Source organism: Aulonocara sp. 'chitande type north' Nkhata Bay, linkage group LG23 (genome assembly GCF_057382095.1).
Source record: "Aulonocara sp. 'chitande type north' Nkhata Bay isolate Kocher_YH1m ecotype deep benthic linkage group LG23, A_spYH_male_GT1.1, whole genome shotgun sequence".
Lineage (NCBI taxonomy): Eukaryota > Metazoa > Chordata > Actinopteri > Cichliformes > Cichlidae > Aulonocara > Aulonocara sp. 'chitande type north' Nkhata Bay.
In genome coordinates this window covers 924,582-936,715 of record NC_141365.1, presented here as the reverse complement: position 1 = coordinate 936,715, position 12,134 = coordinate 924,582, and positions in this window count along the sequence as shown.

Genomic DNA, 12,134 nt, shown 5'->3' with positions numbered 1-12,134 from the left:
AGAACAGAGTTTGAATGAAAACAATGGAATTAGAATAAAAAAAACTGAATTGAAATGTACAGAACAGAGTTTGAATGAAAACAGAATTAGAATGAAAACAATGGAATATTGAAACAAACAGAATTAGAATGAAAACAACGGAATTAGAATGTACAGAACAGAGTTTGAATTAAAACAACGGATTTGAATGTACAGAACAGAGTTTGAATGAAATCAAAGGAATTAGAATGTACAGAACAGAGTTTGAATGAAAACAACGGAATTAGAATAAAAAAAACTGAATTGAAATGTACAGAACAGACTTTGAATGAAAACAACGGAATTAGAATGTACAGAACAGACTTTGAATGAAAAAAAACGGAATTAAAATGTACAGAACAGAGTTTGAATGAAAAAAACTGAATTAGAATGTACACAACAGAGTTTGAATGAAAACAACGGAATTAGAATGTACAGAACAGAGTTTGAATGAAAACAACGGATTTAGAATGTACAGAACAGAGTTTGAATGAAAACAACGGAATTAGAATGTACAGAACAGAGTTTGAATGAAAACAACGGAATTAGAATGTACAAAACAGAGTTTGAATAAAAAAAACAACGGAATTAGAATGAAAACAACGGAATTAGAATGAAAACATCGGAATTTGAATGAAAACAACAGAATTAGAATGAAAACAATGGAATATTAAAACAAACAACAGAATTTGAATGAAAACAACGGAATTAGAATGTACAGAACAGAGTTTGAATGAAAACAACGGAATTAGAATGTAGAGAACAGAGTTTGAATGAAAACAACGGAATTAGAATGTACAGAACAGAGTTTGAATGAAAACAACGGGATTAAAATGTACAGAACAGAGTTTGAATGAAAAACGGAAGTAGAATGTACAGAACAGAGTTTGAATGAAAACAACGGAATTAGAATGTACAGAACAGAGTTTGAATAAAAACAATGGAATTTGAATGAAAACAACAGAATTGAAATGTACAGAACAGAGTTTGAATGAAAAAAAAAAAGGAATTAAAATGTACAGAACAGAGTTTGAATGAAAAAAACAGAATTAGAATGTACAGAACAGAGTTTGAATGAAAACAACGGAATTAGAATGAACAGAACAGAGTTTGAATGAAAACAACGGATTTAGAATGTACAGAACAGAGTTTGAATGAAAACAACGGAATTAGAATGTACAGAACAGAGTTTCAATGAAAACAACGGAATTAGAATGTACAAAACAGAGTTTGAATAAAAAAAACAACGGAATTAGAATGAAAACAACGGAATTAGAATGAAAACATCGGAATTTGAATGAAAACAACAGAATTAGAATGAAAACAATGGAATATTAAAACAAACAACACAGTTTGAATGAAAACAACGGATTTAGAATGTACAGAACAGAGTTTGAATGAAAACAACGGAATTAGAATGTACAGAACAGAGTTTGAATGAAAACAACGGAATTAGAATGTACAAAACAGAGTTTGAATAAAAAAAACAACGGAATTAGAATGAAAACAACGGAATTAGAATGAAAACATCGGAATTTGAATGAAAACAACAGAATTAGAATGAAAACAATGGAATATTAAAACAAACAACAGAATTTGAATGAAAACAATGGAATTAGAATGTACAGAACAGAGTTTGAATGAAAACAACGGAATTAGAATGTAGAGAACAGAGTTTGAATGAAAACAACGGAATTAGAATGTACAGAACAGAGTTTGAATGAAAACAACGGGATTAAAATGTACAGAACAGAGTTTGAATGAAAAACGGAAGTAGAATGTACAGAACAGAGTTTGAATGAAAACAATGGAATTAGAATAAAAAAAAACAGAATTGAAATGTACAGAACAGAGTTTGAATGAAAACAACGGAATTGGAATGTACAGAATAGAGTTTGAATGAAAACAACGGAATTAGAATGTACAGAACAGAGTTTGAATGAAAACAATGGAATTTGAATCAAAACAACAGAATTGAAATGTACAGAACAGAGTTTGAATGAAAAAAACGGAATTAGAATGTACGGAACAGAGTTTGAATGAAAACAAGAGAATTAGAATAAAAAAAACTGATTTGTACAGAACAGAGTTTGAAAGAAAACAACGGAATTAGAATGTACAGAACAGAGTTTGAATTAAAACAACGGAATTAGAATGTACAGAACAGACTCTGAATGAAAACAACGGAATTATGATGTACAGAACAGAGTTTGAATAAAAAAAACAACGGAATTAGAATGAAAACAACGGAATTTGAATGAAAAAAAGCAGAATTAGAATGAACAGAACTGAATTTGAATCAAAACAATGGAATTTGAATGAAAACAACAGAATTAGAATGTAGAGAACAGAGTTTGAATGAAAACAACGGAATTAGAATGTACAGAACAGAATTTGAATGAAAACAAGAGAATTAGAATGTACAGAACAGACTTTAAATGAAAACAACGGAATTAAAATGTACAGAACAGAGTTTGAATGAAAACAACGGAATTAGAATGTACAGAACAGAGTTTGAATAAAAACAATGGAATTTGAATGAAAACAACAGAATTGAAATGTACAGAACAGAGTTTGAATGAAAAAAAACGGAATTAAAATGTACAGAACAGAGTTTGAATGAAAAAAACAGAATTAGAATGTACAGAACAGAGTTTGAATGAAAACAATGGAATTAGAATAAAAAAAACTGAATTGAAATGTACAGAACAGAGTTTGAATGAAAACAGAATTAGAATGAAAACAATGGAATATTGAAACAAACAGAATTAGAATGAAAACAACGGAATTAGAATGTACAGAACAGAGTTTGAATGAAAACAACGGATTTGAATGTACAGAACAGAGTTTGAATGAAATCAAAGGAATTAGAATGTACAGAACAGAGTTTGAATGAAAACAACGGAATTAGAATAAAAAAAACTGAATTGAAATGTACAGAACAGACTTTGAATGAAAAAAAACGGAATTAAAATGTACAGAACAGAGTTTGAATGAAAAAAACAGAATTAGAATGTACACAACAGAGTTTGAATGAAAACAACGGAATTAGAATGTACAGAACAGAGTTTGAATGAAAACAACGGATTTAGAATGTACAGAACAGAGTTTGAATGAAAACAACAGAATTAGAATGTACAGAACAGAGTTTGAATGAAAACAACGGAATTAGAATGTACAAAACAGAGTTTGAATAAAAAAAACAACGGAATTAGAATGAAAACAACGGAATTAGAATGAAAACATCGGAATTTGAATGAAAACAACAGAATTAGAATGAAAACAATGGAATATTAAAACAAACAACAGAATTTGAATGAAAACAACGGAATTAGAATGTACAGAACAGAGTTTGAATGAAAACAACGGAATTAGAATGTAGAGAACAGAGTTTGAATGAAAACAACGGAATTAGAATGTACAGAACAGAGTTTGAATGAAAACAACGGGATTAAAATGTACAGAACAGAGTTTGAATGAAAAACGGAAGTAGAATGTACAGAACAGAGTTTGAATGAAAACAACGGAATTAGAATGTACAGAACAGAGTTTGAATAAAAACAATGGAATTTGAATGAAAACAACAGAATTGAAATGTACAGAACAGAGTTTGAATGAAAAAAAAAAAACGGAATTAAAATGTACAGAACAGAGTTTGAATGAAAAAAACAGAATTAGAATGTACAGAACAGAGTTTGAATGAAAACAACGGAATTAGAATGAACAGAACAGAGTTTGAATGAAAACAACGGATTTAGAATGTACAGAACAGAGTTTGAATGAAAACAACAGAATTAGAATGTACAGAACAGAGTTTGAATGAAAACAACGGAATTAGAATGTACAAAACAGAGTTTGAATAAAAAAAACAACGGAATTAGAATGAAAACAACGGAATTAGAATGAAAACATCGGAATTTGAATGAAAACAACAGAATTAGAATGAAAACAATGGAATATTAAAACAAACAACACAGTTTGAATGAAAACAACGGATTTAGAATGTACAGAACAGAGTTTGAATGAAAACAACGGAATTAGAATGTACAGAACAGAGTTTGAATGAAAACAACGGAATTAGAATGTACAAAACAGAGTTTGAATAAAAAAAACAACGGAATTAGAATGAAAACAACGGAATTAGAATGAAAACATCGGAATTTGAATGAAAACAACAGAATTAGAATGAAAACAATGGAATATTAAAACAAACAACAGAATTTGAATGAAAACAATGGAATTAGAATGTACAGAACAGAGTTTGAATGAAAACAACGGAATTAGAATGTAGAGAACAGAGTTTGAATGAAAACAACGGAATTAGAATGTACAGAACAGAGTTTGAATGAAAACAACGGGATTAAAATGTACAGAACAGAGTTTGAATGAAAAACGGAAGTAGAATGTACAGAACAGAGTTTGAATGAAAACAATGGAATTAGAATAAAAAAAAACAGAATTGAAATGTACAGAACAGAGTTTGAATGAAAACAACGGAATTGGAATGTACAGAATAGAGTTTGAATGAAAACAACGGAATTAGAATGTACAGAACAGAGTTTGAATGAAAACAACGGAATTAGAATGTACAGAACAGAGTTTGAATAAAAACAATGGAATTTGAATGAAAACAACAGAATTGAAATGTACAGAACAGAGTTTGAATGAAAAAAAAACGGAATTAAAATGTACAGAACAGAGTTTGAATGAAAAAAACAGAATTAGAATGTACAGAACAGAGTTTGAATGAAAACAATGGAATTAGAATAAAAAAAACTGAATTGAAATGTACAGAACAGAGTTTGAATGAAAACAGAATTAGAATGAAAACAATGGAATATTGAAACAAACAGAATTAGAATGAAAACAACGGAATTAGAATGTACAGAACAGAGTTTGAATGAAAACAACGGAATTAGAATGTAGAGAACAGAGTTTGAATGAAAACAACGGAATTAGAATGTAGAGAACAGAGTTTGAATGAAAACAACGGAATTAGAATGTACAGAACAGAGTTTGAATGAAAACAACGGGATTAAAATGTACAGAACAGAGTTTGAATGAAAAACGGAAGTAGAATGTACAGAACAGAGTTTGAATGAAAACAACGGAATTAGAATGTACAGAACAGAGTTTGAATAAAAACAATGGAATTTGAATGAAAACAACAGAATTGAAATGTACAGAACAGAGTTTGAATGAAAAAAAAAAAACGGAATTAAAATGTACAGAACAGAGTTTGAATGAAAAAAACAGAATTAGAATGTACAGAACAGAGTTTGAATGAAAACAACGGAATTAGAATGAACAGAACAGAGTTTGAATGAAAACAACGGATTTAGAATGTACAGAACAGAGTTTGAATGAAAACAACAGAATTAGAATGTACAGAACAGAGTTTGAATGAAAACAACGGAATTAGAATGTACAAAACAGAGTTTGAATAAAAAAAACAACGGAATTAGAATGAAAACAACGGAATTAGAATGAAAACATCGGAATTTGAATGAAAACAACAGAATTAGAATGAAAACAATGGAATATTAAAACAAACAACACAGTTTGAATGAAAACAACGGATTTAGAATGTACAGAACAGAGTTTGAATGAAAACAACGGAATTAGAATGTACAGAACAGAGTTTGAATGAAAACAACGGAATTAGAATGTACAAAACAGAGTTTGAATAAAAAAAACAACGGAATTAGAATGAAAACAACGGAATTAGAATGAAAACATCGGAATTTGAATGAAAACAACAGAATTAGAATGAAAACAATGGAATATTAAAACAAACAACAGAATTTGAATGAAAACAATGGAATTAGAATGTACAGAACAGAGTTTGAATGAAAACAACGGAATTAGAATGTAGAGAACAGAGTTTGAATGAAAACAACGGAATTAGAATGTACAGAACAGAGTTTGAATGAAAACAACGGGATTAAAATGTACAGAACAGAGTTTGAATGAAAAACGGAAGTAGAATGTACAGAACAGAGTTTGAATGAAAACAATGGAATTAGAATAAAAAAAAACAGAATTGAAATGTACAGAACAGAGTTTGAATGAAAACAACGGAATTGGAATGTACAGAATAGAGTTTGAATGAAAACAACGGAATTAGAATGTACAGAACAGAGTTTGAATGAAAACAACGGAATTAGAATGTACAGAACAGAGTTTGAATAAAAACAATGGAATTTGAATGAAAACAACAGAATTGAAATGTACAGAACAGAGTTTGAATGAAAAAAAAACGGAATTAAAATGTACAGAACAGAGTTTGAATGAAAAAAACAGAATTAGAATGTACAGAACAGAGTTTGAATGAAAACAATGGAATTAGAATAAAAAAAACTGAATTGAAATGTACAGAACAGAGTTTGAATGAAAACAGAATTAGAATGAAAACAATGGAATATTGAAACAAACAGAATTAGAATGAAAACAACGGAATTAGAATGTACAGAACAGAGTTTGAATGAAAACAACGGATTTGAATGTACAGAACAGAGTTTGAATGAAATCAAAGGAATTAGAATGTACAGAACAGAGTTTGAATGAAAACAACGGAATTAGAATAAAAAAAACTGAATTGAAATGTACAGAACAGACTTTGAATGAAAACAACGGAATTAGAATGTACAGAACAGACTTTGAATGAAAACAAAAGAATTAGAATGTACAGAACAGAGTTTGAATGAAAACAACGGAAGTAGAATGTACAGAACAGAATTTGAATGAAAACAACAGAATTAGAATGTACAGAACAGAGTTTGAATGAAAACAACGGAATTAGAATGTACAGAACAGAGTTTGAATGATATCAAAGGAATTAGAATGTACAGAACAGAGTTTGTATGAAAACAACGGAATTAGAATGTAGATGTCATGTTTCGGCTGTGTGGCAGTCAGGAGAGGACCCAACCGCAAACTCACAGAGACAAAAGGTAAACTCAAAAAACACAGCTTTATTGCTGGCGTGGAGTGGGACACGAAAAACAATACAAAATAAACTAAACTGGAAAAACTAAAGCACAAGGAGCCACAGGGGAAAAATCACACAGCTATGATGGAGACTACGACACTGACAAAGAGAAACACAGGCTTAAATACACAGAGGGATAACGAGGGAATGAGACACAGAAGGGGAGCACAGCTGGGAGTAATCAGGCTGGACGAGACAGAGACGCAAAACTAGAAACACTCACATGAGGCATGGACCTACAAAGTAAAACAGGAAACACACTGACTGAATTCTAAACATGCAAACTTAACAGCAACAGGGGAGACATAACATGGAACACAGAGAAGCCATATGACAAAGCCAAAGAGCAAAACCTAAGATAACCATAACTGAGATCTAGGGAAACACGAAACAGTACCACAAAGGACTCAAAACATAAACCATGATATAAAAGCACAGGATCTCTTCCAAAAATAGGAAACATAATGAGACGCAGACATGATAACCGGAACTTAACAACGTAAGACACAGACATGAAACACATGAAGAGCAGGGGAGACTTAACATGGGTTGGAAACACAAGGGGGAACTAATAAGCAAATGAACATAGGAGGCCTAATGAGCTTAACATACTATACACATTAAGATGAACTAAAACTCAAAACACTGGGTCCTAAGACCCAGGACCGTGACAGAGCCCCCCCTTCAAGGGCGGATTCCAGACGCCCTAAAACCCGAAAAAGAAAACCAAAAACAACCCACCAACGGCGGGCGGTGGGGTCCAGGACGGAGGGCCAGAAACAAGGCCACAAAAACAAAATGTCCATCAAAAACACAGGAGCGCAGGGAACAGTTCATAACTCCTCAGGGGGCCGACCCGGAGGGTGACGGTCCAGAAGTCCATAGTTCATTTGATCAGGGGGCCGGCCCGGAGGGCGACAGCATAGCAGGTCAAAGTTCAAAGGTTCAGGGGGCCGACCCGGCGGTCGAGAGCACCACAGGTGGAACAGTTCAGGCGGCCGACCCCGATGGCAACGATGTCCAGCTGATGGCCCGGAAAGCGGCTGGCGATTCCGAAGGGCAAAACGTGGCGTGGGCGGCAGCAACACAGCCGCAGGACCAGGCGAGGCCGACATAGAAGCAGAGGCTGAAGCTGTACCAGACGAGGCAGACGCAGAGGCCGGACCAGACGAGACAGACGCAGAGGCCGGACGAGACGAGACAGACGCAGAGGCCTGACCAGGCGAAGCACAGGCAGAGGCCGGACCAGGCGAAGCACAGGCAGAGGCCGGACCAGGCGTAGACGATGAAGCAGAGGCGGCCACAGGTGGCGGCTGAACGGGCTCCTCGGGCCCTCCAGCAGAAGCAGTGGCAGGACCAGTAGGTGCCGAGACTACTGGCTGAACAAAAGGCTGAGCAGGTGATGGAGCAAATGACTGAGCTGCACAGTGGGCTAAGGGCTGAGCTAACGGAAGCACAGGAAAGTGAACTACGGACTGGGCTGCTAACAGAGCTAATGACTGAGCCATAGAGTGAAAAGCATGCAGTAGTGATGGTGGTGGACTGAATTCTCCTGAGCCTTCAGTAGAAACAGGAACGGGTGCAGGCACCTGCTGGACACTAGCCACTCCCACCCGAGGGGTAGGTACGGGTGCGGAGACGGGCTGTATCCTGGCTGACCTCACCCTGGGGACCGGAACAGGCACCGGCAACGGCTGGGCAACTGCCCTTCCCACCCGAGGAGCTGGTACGGGTGCAGAAAGGGACAGAGCCTCAGCCGACCTGGAAACCAGAGCGGGGACCAACTGGGCCTCAGCCTCCCCCACCCGAGGAACTGGTACGGGTGCAGAGGTACGCTGGGCCCGAGCTGCCACGGGAGGAGAAACACGAGCAGGAAAAGGAGCAGGCTCAGAAAAAACAGTCTTAGAAACGGCAGGCTCAGGGTCGACAAAAACAGATCTGTCAAAAATGAACCCGCCGTCCACTTTGTGTTTTGCAGACTTAGTATTAGCAGTCCTTGTTTTAATAGTTTTCGGAATCCTTGGGTTAACGGTCTTAGAGTGAGCTGACTTGGGGATGACTGAACCAGACTTAACAAAACCTGAACTGACAGAACCTGAACTGAGTGTTTGAGACCTGGAGACATTGCTCACAGTGTTTCCTTTAACAGCATTTACAGCCTTAGGCGAGTGCTTATTGTCTTTGATCTCTCCCCGTTCAGAGGGAGCGAAATGAAAAAACTTTTCCCAGTCTACGTCATCATCCAAAAGGGAGACTCCAACCGTGTCTGGGGTGAGTTTATTGTCCTTTTCAGTTATGGCTTCAGGTGGGATGTGTGAAAGGCAGTCATTATAACTCACCACCGGGAGTTGCTCAGCAAATGAAAAGTGACGGCGGCGTGAGCGTCGCCTCCTCTGAGGTGAGGAAGCTGACGGGGCATACAGCTGAGCCTCTGACGTGCGGGACGGCAATGCAGAGGCTGGAGCGTGAGCATCCGAAGAAAAACGGAGCACTCCCACCCGAAGCGGCCGAGGCTTGGGTGTGAGCGGGGCAACAGGCGGAGGCTCTTGGCAACTTCGGGGACCTCCAAAAGCCAACCGAGTTCCGCGGAATAAGTGCTCAAAATCCGGAGCGCGCCACGGCTTCCAGCGGAGCTCCTCCTCCAGCTGGGCAAGGGCTGCCTCCTGGCGCTCATACAGCTGACAGCGGTTTGCTGGGTCCATGTAATGGTCATAGTCTTCTGTCATGTTTCGGCTGTGTGGCAGGCAGGAGAGGACCCAACCGCAAACTCACAGAGACAAAAGGTAAACTCAAAAAACACAGCTTTATTGCTGGCGTGGAGTGGGACACGAAAAACAATACAAAATAAACTAAACTGGAAAAACTAAAGCACAAGGAGCCACAGGGAAAAATCACACAGCTATGATGGAGACTACGACACTGACAAAGAGAAACACAAGGCTTAAATACACAGAGGGATAACGAGGGAATGAGACACAGAAGTAAAACAGGAAACACACTGACTGAATTCTAAACATGCAACCTTAACAGCAACAGGGGAGACATAACATGGAACACAGGGAAGCCATATGACAAAGCCAAAGAGCAAAACCTAAGATAACCATAACTGAGATCTAGGGAAACACGAAATAGTACCACAAAGGACTCAAAACATAAACCATGATATAAAAGCACAGGATCTCTTCCAAAAATAGGAAACATAATGAGACGCAGACATGATAACCGGAACTTAACAACGTAAGACACAGACATGAAACACATGAAGAGCAGGGGAGACTTAACATGGGTTGGAAACACAAGGGGGAACTAATAAGCAAATGAACATAGGAGGCCTAATGAGCTTAACATACTATACACATTAAGATGAACTAAAACTCAAAACACTGGGTCCTAAGACCCAGGACCGTGACAGTAGAGAACAGAATTTGAAAGAAAACAATGGAATTTGAATCAAAACAACAGAATTGAAATGTACAGAACAGAGTTTGAATGAAAAAAAAAGAATTAGAATGTACAGAACAGAGTTTGAATGAAAACAACGGAATTAGAATGTACAGAACAGAGTTTGAATGAAAAACGGAAGTAGAATGTACAGAACAGAGTTTGAATAAAAACAATGGAATTTGAATCAAAACAACAGAATTGAAATGTACAGAACAGAGTTTGAATGAAAACAACGGAATTAGAATGTACAGAACAGAGTTTGAATGAAAACAACGGAATTAGAATGTACAGAACAGAGTTTGAATGAAAACAAGGGATTTAGAATATACAGAACAGAGTTTGAATGAAAACAACGGAAGTAGAATGTACACAACAGACTTTGAATGAAAACAACGGAATTAGAATGTACAGAACAGAGTTTGAATGAAAAACGGAAGTAGAATGTACAGAACAGACTTTGAATGAAAACAACGGAATTAGAATGTACAGAACAGAGTTTGAATGAAAAACGGAAGTAGAATGTACAGAACAGAGTTTGAATAAAAACAATGGAATTAGAATGTACAGAACAGACTTTGAATGAAAACAACGGAATTAGAATGTACAGAACAGAGTTTGAATAAAAAAACAACGGAATTAGAATGAAAACAACTGAATTAGAATGTACAGAACAGAGTTTGAATGAAAACAACGGAATTAGAATGTACAGAACAGAGTTTGAATGAAAACAACGGAATTAGAATGTACAGAACAGAGTTTGAATGAAAAACGGAAGTAGAATGTACAGAACAGAGTTTGAATAAAAACAATGGAATTAGAATGTACAGAACAGAGTTTGAATGAAAACAACGGAATTAGAATGTACAGAACAGAGTTTGAATGAAAAACGGAAGTAGAATGTACAGAACAGAGTTTGAATAAAAACAATGGAATTTGAATCAAAACAACAGAATTGAAATGTACAGAACAGAGTTTGAATGAAAACAACGGAATTAGAATGTACAGAACAGAGTTTGAATGAAAAACGGAAGTAGAATGTACAGAACAGAGTTTGAATAAAAACAATGGAATTAGAATGTACAGAACAGAGTTTGAATGAAAACAACGGAATTAGAATGTACAGAACAGAGTTTGAATAAAAACAATGGAATTAGAATGTACAGAACAGACTTTGAATGAAAACAACGGAATTAGAATGTACAGAACAGACTTTGAATGAAAACAACGGAATTAGAATGTACAGAACAGAGTTTGAATAAAAAAACAACGGAATTAGAATGAAAACAACTGAATTAGAATGTACAGAACAGAGTTTGAATGAAAACAACGGAATTAGAATGAAAACAACGGAATTAGAATGTAGAGAACAGAGTTTGAATGAAAACAACGGAATTAGAATGTACAGAACAGAGTTTGAATGAAAAGAACGGAATTAGAATGTACAGAACAGAGTTTGAATAAAAAAACAACGGAATTAGAATGTAGAGAACAGAATTTGAATCAAAACAATGGAATTTGAATCAAAACAACAGAATTAAAATGTACAGAACAGAGTTTGAATGAAAACAACGGAATTAGAATGTACAGAACAGAGTTTGAATGAAAACAAGGGAATTAGAATATACAGAACAGAGTTTGAATGGAATTCCGAACATTCCGGAACCTTGGTGCATTCCGGAAT